General features: G+C 43.8%; 1 protein-coding gene across 1 annotated transcript in view; it reads right to left on the bottom strand.

Moving 5' to 3' along the window:
* Positions 1-15,316, bottom strand: part of LOC115168727 (nociceptin receptor) — an 86,679-nt gene that overhangs the window by 22,970 nt on the left and 48,393 nt on the right. The gene's annotated exons all lie outside the window — the stretch shown is intronic.

Here is a 15,316-nt window from a genome sequence, read left to right as displayed (position 1 = left end):
TGGCCCGGCTAGCTGTCTGAATCTCACTGGACCCTCTGATCACTCGGCTAAGCATGCCTCTCCTTAATGTCAATATGCCTTGTCCATTGCTGTTCTGGTTAGTGTTTATTGGCTTATTTCACTGTAGAGCCTCTAGCCCTGCTCATTATACCTTATCCAACCTCTCAGTTCCTCCACCCACACATGCTATGACATCTTCTGGTTTCAATGATGTTTCTAGAGACAATATCTCTCTCATAATCACTAAATGCCTAGGTTTACCTCCTCTGTACTCACATCCCACCATACCTTTGTCTGTACATTATACCTTGAAGCTATTTTATCGCCCCCAGAAACCAGCTCCTTTTTCTCTCTATTCTGACGTCACAGACAACCAATTCTTATAGCTTTTAGCCGTACCCTCATACTTATTCTTCTCTGCTCCTCTGGGGATGTAGAGGTGAATCCAGGCCCTGCAGTGCCTGGCTCCACTCCTACTCCCCAGGCGCTCTCTTTTGATGACTTCTGTAACCGTAATAGCCTTGGTTTCATGCATGTTAACATTAGAAGCCTCCTCCCTAAGTTTGTTTTATTCACTGCTTTAGCACACTCTGCCAACCCGGATGTCCTAGCTGTGTCTGAATCTTGGCTTAGGAAGTCCACCAAAAACTGTGAAATCATCATCCCTAACTACAACGTTTTCAGACAAGATAGAACGACCAAAGGGGGCGGTGTTGCAATCTACTGCAGAGATAGCCTGCAGAGTTCTGTCCTACTATCCAGGTCTGTACCCAAACAATTTGAACTTCTACTTCTAAAAATCCATCTCTCCAAAAACAAGTCTCTCACCGTTGCCGCCTGCTATAGACCCCCCTCGGCCCCTAGCTGTGCTCTGGACACCATATGTGAACTGATTGCCCCCCATCTATCTTCAGAGCTCGTGCTACTAGGCGACCTAAACTGGGACATGCTTAACACCCCAGCCATTCTACAATCCAAGCTTGATGCCCTCAATCTCACACAAATTATTAATGAACCCACCAGGTACAACCCCAAAGCCGCAAACTCTGGCACCCTCATAGATATCATCCTAACCAATGTGCCCTCTAATTACACCTCTGCTGTTTTCAACCAAGATCTCAGCGATCACTGCCTCATTGCCTGCACCCGTAATGGGTCAGCGGTCAAACGACCTCCACTCATCACTGTCAAACGCTCCCTGAAACATTTCAACGAGCAAGCCTTTCTAATCGACCTGGCCCTGGTATCCTGGAAGGATATTGACCTCATCCCGTCAGTAGAGGATGCCTGGTTATATTTTAAAAATGCCTTCCTCTCCATCTTAAATAAGCATGCCCCTTTCAAGAAATTTAGAACCAGGAACAGATATAGCCCTTGGTTCTCCCCAGACCTGACTGCCCTTAACCAACACAAAAATATCCTGTGGCGTTCTGCATTAGCATCGAACTGCCCCCGCGATATGCAACTTTTTAGGGAAGTTAGAAACCAATACACACAGGCAGTTAGAAACGCCAAGGCTAGCTTTTTCAAACAAAAATTTGCTTCGTGCAACTCCAACTCTAAAAAGTTCTGGGACATTGTAAAGTCCATGGAGAATAAGAACACCTCCTCCCAACTGCCCACTGCACTGAGGATAGGAAACTCTGTCACCACCGATAAGCCCACTATAATTGAGAATTTCAATAAGCATTTTTCTACGGCTGGCCATGCTTTCCACCTAACTACCCCTACTGCATTTAACAGCACTGCACCCCCCACAGCTACTCGCCCAAACCTCCCCCATTTCTCCTTCTCCCAAATCCATTCAGCTGATGTTCTGAAAGAGCTGCAAAATCTGGACCCCTACAAATCAGCTGGGCTTGACAATCTGGACCCTTTCTTTCTAAAATTATCTGCCGAAATTATTGCAACCCCTATTACTAGCCTGTTCAACCTCTCTTTCGTGTCGTCTGAGATTCCCATAGATTGGAAAGCAGCTGCTGTCATCCCTTCTTCAAAGGAGGTGACACTCTTGACCCAAATTGCTACAGACCTATATCCATCCTACCCTGCCTTTCTAAGGTCTTCGAAAGCCAAGTCAACAAACAGATTACCGACTATTTCGAATCCCACCGCACCCTCTCCGCTATGCAATCTGGTTTCAGAGCTGGTCATGGGTGCACCTCAGCCACGCTCAAGGTCCTAAACGACATCGTAACCGCCATCGATAAGAAACAATACTGTGCTGCCGTATTCATTGACCTGGCCAAAGCTTTTGACTCTGTTAATCACCACATCCTCATCGGCAGACTTAGTAGCCTTGGTTTCTCAAACGATTGCGTCGCCTGGTTCACCAACTACTTCTCTGACAGAGTTCAGTGTGTGAAATCGGAGGGCCTACTGTCTGGACCTCTGGCAGTCTCCATGGGGGTACCACAGGGTTCAATTCTTGGGCCAACTCTTTTCTCTGTATACATAAATGATGTCGCTCTTGCTGCTGGTGAATCTCTGATCCACCTCAACGCAGACTACACTATTCTGTATACTTCTGGCCCTTCTTTGGACACTGTATTAACAACCCTCCAGACGAGCTTCAATGCCATTCAACTCTCCTTCCGTGGCCTCCAACTGCTCCTAAACACAAGTAAAACTAAATGCATGCTCTTCAACCGATCGCTGCCTGCACCTGCCCGCCCATCCAGCATAACTTCTCTGGACGGTTCTAACTTAGAATTTGTGGACAACTACAAATACCTAGGTGTCTGGTTAGACTGTAAACTCTCCTTCCAGACTCACATCAATCATCTCCAATCCAAAGTGAAATCTAGAATTGGCTTCCTATTTCGCAACAAAGCATTCTTCACTCATGCTGCCAAACATACCCTCGTAAAACTGACCATCCTACCAATCCTCGACTTCGGCGATGTCATTTACAAAATAGCCTCCAATACCCTACTCAACAAGCTGGATGCAGTCTATCACAGTGCCATCCGTTTTGTCACCAAAGCCCCATATACAACCCACCACTGCGATCTGTATGCTCTCGTTGGCTGGCCTTCACTTCATAATCGTCGCCAAACACATTGGCTCCAGGTCATCTACAAGACCCTGCTAGGTAAAGTCCCCCCTTATCTCCGCTCACTGGTCACCATAGCAGCACCCACCTGTAGCACGCGCTCCAGCAGGTATATCTCTCTGGTCACCCCTAAAGCCAACTCCTTCTTTGGTCGTCTCTCCTTCCAGTTCTCTGCTGCCAACGACTGGAACGAACTACAAAAATCTCTGAAATTGGAAACACTTATCTCCCTCACTAGCTTTAAGCACCAGCTGTCAGAGCAGCTCACAGATCACTGCACCTGTACATAGCCCATCTATAATTTAGCCCAAACTACTACCTCTTCCCCTACTGTATTTATTTATTTTATTTATTTTGCTCCTTTGCACCATATTATTTATATTTGAACTTTGAACTTTCTTCAAACTACAAATCTACCATTCCAGTGTTTTTCTTGCTATACTTTATTTACTTTGCCACCATGGCATTTTTTTGCTTTTACCTCCCTTATCTCACATCATTTGCTCACATTGTATATAGTCTTATTTTTTTTTCTACTGTATTATTGACTGTATGTTGTTTACTCCATGTGTAACTCTGTGTTGTTGTATGTTGTCGAACTGCTTTGCTTTATCTTGGCCAGGTCGCAATTGTAAATGAGAACTTGTTCTCAACTTGCCTACCTGGTTAAATAAAGGTGAAATAAAATAAAAATAAATAAATAAAGTCTGTGATTTATGTTTACTATAGGTTAACAAGACGAATCAAAAGTGATGTGACTAAAATGAAAGGGAATTTAGTTGACTAAAAGTTGACTAAAAAGGGACAATTGTAATTATTCAAATTACAACAACAAAAAATATAAGACTTAACGCTATTTTTTTTGTCAAAATGACTAAAACGAGACTAAATCTAAAAAACATTGTGCCAAAATTCACACTGCTAGTTGATAAGTTTCGTAACACTTCCTTCACTGTCCCTATCAATACCTCGGCTTAAACGATTGACCCGCTGTTCGATTGACAACGTTCAAACCAGTTGCAAAAAAGTTCCCGAAATTTTAAGCTGTGGCTGAGTATATCCAGTTTAATTTCAATCCGTTACATGGAGTCTGTGTTTGTTATTTTCCTGAACTGAACATGTGTTTTAAACATTAAGCGCCTGCTCAAAGTCATTTTCCTATACAGTAGCTACGGTCAACTTTAGATTGGGATGTGAAATCTATGAATCTATTTTTTTTGTGCTGTGAGACTATCAGGAATGACCCACGCTGTATTACACTAGGATGAAAAAAATACTGATCCCGTGGATAAACAGCACAGCTTGGTAAAGCCGCATATTGATATTTGTCTTTGAACAGTCTGCTAACACTTCAAGGAACAGAAACATTATCCTTTGAGAGTTACAGTTATCTCTCTCTCTCTCTCTCTCTCTCTCTCTCTCTCTCTCTCCAACCTCTGTCTCTCCCTGCTCCCTCTCTCTCCCCACCCCCTCCATCTCTCCCTGCTCTCCCTCTCTCTGTTCATCCATATCCTGTTCTCTCTCGCTCTATCTCCCCCTCTTTCTCGCTCTGTTCCCTCCTCTCTCTCTTTTTCTTCCCCCTCTACTCTCTCTCCCACACCCCTCTTAATCTCTCTCTTCCCCCATATCTTTCCTCTGTCTCCCCATCCCTCCCTCTCTCCCTCTCTTTCTCCTCTCTCTCTCTCACTCTCTCTCTATCTGCGCTCTTTCGTTTCATTGTTGGCGACCCTCTCATCTCTGCGAAATGGAGCGTTATCTCACCAGAGCTCTGTCATTTAGAAAAGCCTTATTGGAATCAATTTCTCATCTCTCTGTGTCCTCCCACTCAGTGACCTGTTGGTTAGACACAAACACACACGCGCATGCACGCACGACGCACGCACGCACGCACACACGCACACGCACACGCACACACACACACACACACACACACACACACACACACACACACACACACACACACACACACACACAAACAGGTCTGTCTCGGGGCGTCTGCTCTACCTGTTACTGGGCTCAATACCCCGTCGCCAGGTACCAATCATGCCAGCATCGGTTAGGGTCAATCACTCCATCCCTCCATCCCTCCCTCCATGGGTGAAAACCACTCCATCCATCCCTCCATCCCTCTATGGGTGAAAACCTCCATCCTTCCATCCCTCCATCCCTCCCTCCATGGGTGAAAACCACTCCATCCATCCCTCCATCCCTCCATGGGTGAAAACCTCCATCCTTCCATCCCTCCATCCCTCCCTCCATGGGTGAAAACCTCCATCCCTCCATCCCTCCCGCCATCCCTCCATGGGTGAAAACCACTCCATCACCATCACCACTCTGGAGAAAACATCCACTTACATTAACTGTAAGATGTAATTGATGTTATGTACATCTACGGATGTTGTAGAGCAGGAGCTCAGCCAACAGACAGTTACAGTAGCCCAAACTGGAGACGACAAGTGACTGGATCAGGACCTGCACCACTTCCTGTGTGAGGAAAGGTCGTATTCTACGGATGTTCCACTTCCTGTGTGAGGAAAGGTCGTATTCTACGGATGTTCCTCTTCCTGTGTGAGGAAAGGTCGTATTCTACGGATGTTGTTGAACACAAACCTGGAAGACTGAGTCAGATATTATGTCATTTAAAAATAAATTACATTATTTTACAGTAAACATGTCATTCAGACACTGTATACCACAGTAGATTACATGACACACCCCCTGGCTGACCCAGGTGGAACCAGACCACATTACACACCCCCTGGCTGACCCAGGTGGAACCAGACCAGACAAATAGCAACAGGGTGTAGTATAATGATGTACAGTAGATTATCTACTCAGAGAGAGAGAGAGAGAGAGAGAGAGAGAGAGAGAGAGAGAGAGAGAGAGAGAGAGAGAGAGAGAGAGCCCAATGACACCCCTATCAGATCACAGCAAAACCACATTCTACTTGAACAGAGCGATACTCAATCATGAGACATCAAAGCCAAAGGAACTGATTAATATGAAGAAATGCTATAGATGGAAGGAAAGTAGTGTAGAAACCTACCCTAAAAATGATTAGACAACAACAAAGTCCACTCACGTCACATCCTGTTGAACGAGGACCGAGGGAGAGCTCGGTTTGTTGTTTTGAAAAGTTTTTGTTTTGAAAGTATATCGGAAAGTTTTTTAGCAGCTAGCTAACTTTTTAATTTGGATCCCGTGATGCATTTGGCATCATTTGCTGTGTGGGAAGCCTTCCACAAGCTTCCCACAATAAGTTGGGTGAATTTTGGCCCATTCCTCCTGACAGAGCTGGTGTAACTGAGTGTAACTGGTGTAACTGGTGTAACTGAGTCAGGTTTGTAGGCCTCCTTGCTCGCACACGCTTTTTCAGTTCTGCCCACAAATTGTCTATGGGATTGAGGTCAGGGCTTTGTGATGGCCACTCCAACACCTTGACTTTGTTGTCCTTAGGCCATTTTGAAAGTATGCTTGGGGTTATTGTCCATTTGGAAGACCCATTTGTGACCAAGCTGTAACTTCCTTACTGACGTCTTGAGATGTTGCTTCAATATATCCACATAATTTTCCTCACCCATGATGCCATCTATTTTGTGAAGTGCACCAGTCGCTCCTGCAGCAAAGCACCCCCACAACATGATGCCGCCACCCCCGTGCTTCATGGTTGGGATGGTGTTCTTCGGCTTGCAAGCCTCCCCATTTTTCCTTCAAACATAACGATGGTCATTATGGCCAGACAGTTCTATTGATGTTTCATCAGACCAGAGGACATTTCTCCAAAAAGTACGATCTTTGTCCCCCTGTACAGTTGCAAACCGTAGTCTGGCTTTGTTATGGTGGTTTTGGAGCAGTGGCTTCTTCCTTGCTGAGCGGTTATGTCGATATAGGACTCATTTTACTGTGGATATAGATACTTTTGAACCTGTTTCCTCCAGCATCTTCACAAGGTCCTTTGCTGTTGTTCTGGAATTGATTTGCACTTTTCGCACCAAAGTACTTTAATCTCTAGGAGACAGAACGCGTCTCCTTCCTGAGCGGTATGATTGCTGTGTGGTACCATGGTGTTTATACTTGTGTGCTATTGTTTGTACAGATGAACGTGGTACCTTCAGGCTTTTGGAAATTGCTCCAAAGGATGAACCAGACTTTTGGAGGTCTACAATGTTTTTTTCTGAGGTCTTGGCTGATTTATTTTGATTTTCCCATGATGTCAAGCAAAGAGGCACGGAGTTTGAAGATAGGCCTTGAAATACATCCACAGGTACACCTCCAATGGACTCAAATGATGTCAATTAGCCTATCAGAAGCTTCTAAAGCCATGACATAATTTTCTTGAATTTTCCAAGCTGTTTAAAGGCACAGTCAACTTAGTGTATGTCAACTTCTGACCTACTGAAATTGTGATACAGTGAATTATAAGTGAAATAATCTGTCTGTAAACAATTGTTTGAAAAATGACTTGTGTCATGCACAAAGTAGATGTCCTAACCGACTTGCCAACACTATAGTTTGTTAAGAAGAAATTTGTGGAGTGTTTGAAAAATGACTTGTGTCATGCACAAAGTAGATGTCCTAACCGACTTGCCAAAACTATAGTTTGTTAAGAAGAAATTTGTGGAGTGTTTGAAAAATGAGTTTAAATGACTCCAACCTAAGTGTATGTAAACTTCCAACTTCAACTCTAGCTTCCCATCAAGCTAGCAGAGTTTATTGAGGGCTTGAAGCAGCCAGCGGTGCGGTTAGCCATTGTGTCTAGGACCGCAGATTGTCCCGGGTTTGTGGCTGTCTCGATGGACAATCAAAGTGGAACAACATGGTTGTGGACGGAATTGCAGAATCTCCACATGAGATCTGGATGGAGTCTGAGGACAAAGTGAGGGAAATGATCTCTGAGAAATTGAAGATGAACCACCGGAAGATTGAGGTGGAGTCCGCCCTCAGGACTTGAAATCCCACCGCTGGCCCAGGTGACAGGCCCAGGCCAATAGTGGTCAAGTTCCTGAGGTTCAAGGACAAGGTAGCTGTTCTGGAAAGAGCCAAGAACTTGAGAGGAACGTATATCTTCCTCAACTATCCTGAAGCTGTGCACCAAAAGAGGAAAGAACTTATCCCAGCCATGAAAGATGCCATTACTTCCTTCTGCTATGACAGTCTCATTGTCCACCCTCCCTCCCAAAAGCCTGGAAGGAATGAGAGACCCAAGCCTATGGTTTATAGCTTCAACCACTGCGGCACACACACACACACACACACACCAATTGATTAATGGACTGCGGAATGTATATATATATCTTTCTCTTGCTTTGTTTACTCTTTTCCATATTATGTAAATCTCTGACAAGCTACCCAGGAAATTGATGAAAATAGCCAATATTAATCTACAGTTGAAGTCAGAAGTTTACATACACTTAGGTTGGAGTCATTAATACTTGTTTTTCAACCACTCCACAAATTTCTTGTAAACAAACTATAGTTTTGACAACTACTTTGTGCATGACACAATGGTGTGATTAATAAGGAGCATCCAGATGATGAATTTATGAAATTGATTTTTCCAATTATTGATGAACATGCGCATCTTAAGAAACTAACTGTTAGAACTAAACTCAGCAATAAAAGAAACGCCCTTTCACTCCCAACTGTGTTTATTTTCAGCAAACTAAACATGTGTAAATATTTGGATGAACATAACAAGATTCAACAACTGAGACATAAACTGAACAAGTTCCACAGACACGTGACTAATAGAAATGGAATAATGTGTCCCTGAACACATTACTGTTCAAAATCAAAAGTAACAGTCAGTATCTGGTGTGGCCACCAGCTGCATTAAGTACTGTAGTGCATCTCCTCCTCATGGACTGCACCAGATTTGCCAGTTCTTCCTGTGAGATTTTACCAAGGCACCTGCAAGTTCCAGGACATTTCTGGGGGGAGGCCCTCACCCTCTGATCCAACAGGTCCCAGACGTGCTCTTCACTGGCCAAGGCAGAACCCTGACATTTCTGTCTTGCAGGAAATCACGCACAGAACAAGCAGTATGGCTGGTGGCATTGTCATGCTGGAGGGTCATGTCAGGATGAGCCTCTAGGAAGGGTACCACATGAGGGAGGAGGATGTCTTCCCTGTAACGCACAATGTTGAGATTGCCTGCAATGACAACAAGCTTAGTCTGATGACTCTATTGCCATTCCTATCTGTCATATCTTTTATCTGAGCCTAGAGCAAAGTATTGCTCTAGACCCAACTTAATTCCTCTACCGAAGAGTGGTAAAGCGACCTTTACTGGTTCTAACAGCAGACCTATCAGCTTGCTGCCAGCTCTTAGCAAACTGTTGGAAAGAATCATGTTTGACCTAATACAATGCTATTTCTTTGTAAACAAATTAATAACAGACTTTCAGCATGCTTATAGAGAAGGGCACTCAACATGTACTGCACTGACAGAAATGACTGGTGATTGGTTGAAATAAATTGATAATTAGAAGATTGTGGGAGCTGTAATGTTAGACTTCAGTGCAGCCTTTGATATTATTGACCATAACATGTTGTTGAAAAAAACGTATGTGTTATGGCTTTTCAACTTCTGCTATATCGTGGATTCAGAGCTATCTATCTAGTAGAACTCAAAGGGATTTATTTAATGGAAGCTTCTAAAATGTCAAACATGTAAAGTGTGGTGTACTGCAGGGCAGCTCTCTAGGCCCTCTACTCTGTTCTATTTTTACCAATGACCTGCCACTGGCATTAAACAAAGCATGTGTGTCCATGTATGCTGATGTTTCAACCATATACGCATCAGCAATCACAGCTAATGAAGTCACTGAAACCCTTAACAAAGAGTTGCAGTCTGTTATGGAATAGGTGGCCAGTAATAAACTGGTCCTGAGCATCTATTAAACTAAGAGCATTGTATTTTACCTTTATTTAATTAGGCAAGCCAGTTAAAAATAAATTCTTATTTCCAATGATGTTCTACACCTGCCAAACTGTGCACTTCCCTATGGGACTCCAAATCACAGCTGGTTGTGATAGAGCCTGGATTTGAACCAGGGTGTCTGTAGTGATGCCCCTAACACAGAGATGCAGTGCCTTAGACCGCTGCACCACTCAGGAGGTCTAGAACAAAGCATTCTAGACGTCAGCTGAATCTGGTTATGAAAGGTGTGCTGTTGAACAAGTTGAGGAGACTAAATTACCTTATATTGTAAACTGTCATGGTCAAAACATATATTTTCAATAGTTGTAAAGATGGGGAGAGGTCTGTCCTAAAGAGATTCTCTGCTTTTTTGACACCACATTCCAAAAAGCAAGTCCTGCAGGCTCTAATTTTGTCTTATCTTGATTATTGTCCAGTCGTGTGGTTGAGTGCTGAAATGAAAGACCTAGTTAAGCTGCAGCTGGCCCAGAACAGAGCGGCACGTATTACCCTTAATTGTAATCATAGGACGGATATAAATACTATGCATGCCAGTTTCTCTTGAATAAGAGTTGAGGAAAGACTGACTGCATCCCTTGTTTTTATCTGAAATTTTAATGTGTAGAAAATCCCACATTGTTTGCATTGTCACACAGCTCTGACACAAACACTTTCTCCACCAGACATGCCACCAGGGGTCTTTTCACAGCCCCCAAATCCAGAACAAATTGACTAAAGCATACAGTATTACAGAGAGCAATTATTGCATGGAACTCCGTTCCATCTCAAATTGCTGAAATGAACAGCAAACCTGATTTTAAAGAACCCAGATAAAGCAACACCTCACGGCACAATGCCTCTCCCCTATTTGACCGAGATAGTTTTTGTGTATGCATTTATATGCCCACTTGACCCTATCCCCTCCTCTCTTCTCCAGACCATTTCCGGAGACCTTCTCCCCTACCTCACCTCGCTCATCAACTCATCCTTGACCGCTGGCTACGTCCCTTCCGTCTTCAAGAGAGCGAGAGTTGCACCCCTTCTGAAAAAACCTACACTCGATCCCTCCGATGTCAACAACTACAGACCAGTATCCCTTCTTTCTTTTCTCTCCAAAACTCTTGAACGTGCCGTCCTTGGCCAGCTCTCCTGCTATCTCTCTCAGAACGACCTTCTTGATCCTAATCAGTCAGGTTTCAAGACTGGGCATTCAACTGAGACTGCTCTTCTCTGTGTCACGGAGGCTCTCCGCACTGCTAAAGCTAACTCTCTCTCCTCTGCTCTCATCCTTCTAGACCTATCTGCTGCCTTTGATACTGTGAACCATCAGATCCTCCTCTCCACCCTCTCCGAGCTGGGCATCTCCGGCGCGGCCCACGCTTGGATTGCGTCCTACCTGACAGGTCGCTCCTACCAGGTGGCGTGGCGAGAATCTGTCTCCGCACCACGTGCTCTCACCACTGGTGTCCCCCAGGGCTCTGTTCTAGGCCCTCTCCTATTCTCGCTATACACCAAGTCACTTGGCTCTGTCATATCCTCACACGGTCTCTCCTATCATTGCTATGCAGACGACACACAATTAATCTTCTCCTTTCCCCCTTCTGACAACCAGGTGGCGAATCGCATCTCTGCATGTCTGGCAGACATATCAGTGTGGATGACGGATCACCACCTCAAGCTGAACCTCGGCAAGACGGAGCTGCTCTTCCTCCCGGGGAAGGACTGCCCGTTCCATGATCTCGCCATCACGGTTGACAACTCCCTTGTGTCCTCCTCCCAGAGTGCTAAGAACCTTGGCGTAATCCTGGACAACACCCTGTCGTTCTCCACTAACATCAAGGCGGTGACCCGATCCTGTAGGTTCATGCTCTACAACATTCGCAGAGTACGACCCTGCCTCACACAGGAAGCGGCGCAGGTCCTAATCCAGGCACTTGTCATCTCCCGTCTGGATTACTGCAACTCGCTGTTGGCTGGGCTCCCTGCCTGTGCCATCAAACCCCTACAACTCATCCAGAACGCCGCAGCCCGTCTGGTGTTCAACCTTCCCAAGTTCTCTCACGTCACCCCGCTCCTCCGCTCTCTCCACTGGCTTCCAGTTGAAGCTCGCATCCGCTACAAGACCATGGTGCTTGCCTACGGAGCTGTGAGGGGAACGGCACCTCCATACCTTCAGGCTCTGATCAGGCCCTACACCCAAACAAGGGCACTGCGTTCATCCACCTCTGGCCTGCTCGCCTCCCTACCTCTGAGGAAGCACAGTTCCCGCTCAGCCCAGTCAAAACTGTTCGCCGCTCTGGCACCCCAATGGTGGAACAAGCTCCCTCACGATGCCAGGACAGCGGAGTCAATCACCACCTTCCGGAGACACCTGAAACCCCACCTCTTTAAGGAATACCTGGGATAGGATACAGTAATCCTTCTAACCCCCCCCCCCCTTTAAAAGATTTAGATGCACTATTGTAAAGTGGTTGTTCTACTGGATATTATAGGTGAATGCACCAATTTGTAAGTTGCTCTGGATAAGAGCGTCTGCTAAATGACTTAAATGTAATGTAAATGTAAATGTATATGTAGGCTACGTGAGCCTTTAGCCTTTAATTGTTTTTTATGTAGTTCTGTTGTTGAGCTGTTCTTGTCTGTTAATGTTCTGTATTATGTCATGTTTCATGTTTGGTGTGGACCCCAGGAAGAGCAGCTGCTGCTTTTGCAAAAGCTAATGGGGATTCTAACAAAATACCAAATACCAAATCCCTTTTAGACAACTTCCTGGACAAAATGTTTCACTCTAATAGTGAAGGTGTAAACTTGGCAGTAGAAAACCTAAACATTTTATTTGACCTCTCAGCTTCCCTATCAAATCAAATAATTTCAAGCAGACAACCTAAGAAAATTAACAACAATGGTTTGATGAAAAATGCAAAAACCTAAGAAAGAAATTGAGAAACCCATCCAATCAAAAACATAGACCCAGAAAACCTGAGCCTACGCCTTCACTATGGTGAATCACTAAAACAATACCGAAATACACTATGGAAAAAAATAAGGAACACCAAGTTAGAAATCAGCTCAATGTAACTGAAGAATCCATAGAATCTAACCAATTCTGGGAATATTGGAAAACACTAAGAAAACAACAACACGAAGAGTTATCTATCCAAAATGGAGACGTTTGGATAAATCACCTCCAATCTTTTTGGCCCTAAAACAAAGAACAACCAGCAAAAACATATCCTCTCTTGGGTAGGGGGCAGTATTTTCACATCCGGATGAAAAGCGTGCCCAAAGTAAACTGCCTGTTACTCAGGCCCAGAAGCTAGGATATGCATATAATTGGTAGATTTGGATAGAAAACACTCTAAAGTTTCTGTTAAAACTGTTAAAATAATGTCTGTGAGTATAACAGAACTGATATGGCAGGCGAAACCCCGAGGACAAACCATCCCCCCCAAAAGAAATTCAGCCTACCACTCTTTTCAATGGCTGTCACTTGTATTAAAAGGTGAAGTCCTCCCAGATTGCAGTTCCTAGGGCTTCTACTAGATGTCAACAGTCTTTAGAAAGAGTTTCATGCTGGTTTTTGGAAAAATGAGCCAGAAATTGTAGTTTTTCTAGGTGGCTCCCATTTTGGCTGTAGTGTTTCCAAGCGAGTGAATGAGAGCCCTTTCTTTGGTATTTTTCTCCGGTAAAGACAATAACGATTCTCCGTCTTAAATTTGATCGTTTATTTACGTATTAGGGTACCTAAGGTTTGATTCTAAACGTTGTTTGACTTGTTTGGAAAAGTTTATTAGTAATGTTTGGGATTCATTTTGTATTTATTTTGATGGAGGGAAACTGGGTGGATTATTGACTGAAGCGCACCAGCTAAACTGAGTTTTTATGGATATAAAGAAGGACATTATCGAACAAAAGGACCATATGTGATGTAACTGGGACCTTTTGGAGTGCCAACAGAGGAAGATCATCAAAGGTAAGCCATTTATTATATTGCTATTTCTGACTTTCGTGTCGCACCTGCCTGGTTGAAATATGTTTTTCATGGTTTTGTATGCGGGGCGCTGTCCTCAGATAATCGCATGGTGTGCTTTTGCCGTAAAGTATTTTTGAAGTCTGACACAACAGCTGGATTAACAAGAAGTTAAGCTTTATTTTGATATATTACACTTGTGATTTTATGAAAGTTAAATATTTATAATTCTGTAGTTTGAATTTCGCGCTCTGCAATTTCACCGGATGTTGGCCAGGTGGGACACTACCGTCCCTAAGAAGATATACATGACCAAATACAAATCTTAGAATCATTTATAAAAGATTCTTTAAGTACGTTGAATGAACTACAAAAATACCCTCCAACCCAAAAAGGCCCGTGGTATTGATGTTATCGTAAATGAAATGGAAAAATATACTGACCACAAATTTCAATTGGCTATACTTAATTAAACTGTTTAACATCATCCTTAGCTCTGGCATCTTCCCCAATATTTGGAACCCAGGACAGATCACCCAAAACCACAAAAGTGGAGATAAATTTGATTCCAATAACTACCGTGGGATATGCATCAACAGCAACCTCTGCATGATTTACAGCAGACTGGTACATGTCCTCAGTGAAAACATTGTACTGAGCAAATGTCAAATTGGCTTTTTACCAAATTACCGTACGACAGACCACATATTCACCGTCCACACCCTAATTGACAAACAAACAAACTAAAACAAAGTCAAAGACTTCTCATGCTTTGTTGATTTCAAAAAAACTTTTGACTCATTTCGGCATGAGGGTCTGCTATACAAATTGATGGAAAGTGGTGGTGGGGGTAAAACATACACCATAAAAAAACCTGTACACAAACAACAAGTGTGCAGTTAAAATTGGCAAAAAACCCCCACAAATTTCTTTCCACAGGGCCGTGGGGTGAGACAGGGATGCAGGTTAAGCCCCACCCTCTTCAACATATATATCAACGAATTGGCGAGGGCACTAGAACAGTCTGCAGCACCCAGCCTCAACCTACTAGAATCTGAAGTCAAATGTCTACTGTTTGCTGAGGATCTGGCAAAAAATACTTGAATCAGTTATAGAACCCATTGCCCTTTATGGTTGTGAGGTCTGGGGTCCGCTCACCAACCAAGAATTCACAAAATGGGACAAACACCAAATAGAGACTCTGAATGCAGAATTCTGTAAAAATATCCTCTGTGTGCAACGTAAAACACCAAATAAGGCATGCAGAGCAGAATTAGGCCGGTACCCGCTAATGATCAAAATCCAGAAAAGAGCCGTTAAATTCTACAACCACTTAAAAGGAAGTGATTCCCAAACCTTCCATAACAAA

The sequence above is a fragment of the Salmo trutta genome, chromosome 30 (assembly GCF_901001165.1).
Source record: "Salmo trutta chromosome 30, fSalTru1.1, whole genome shotgun sequence".
Classification (NCBI taxonomy): Eukaryota; Metazoa; Chordata; class Actinopteri; order Salmoniformes; family Salmonidae; genus Salmo; species Salmo trutta.
This window is presented reverse-complemented; position numbering and strand designations above follow the sequence as displayed.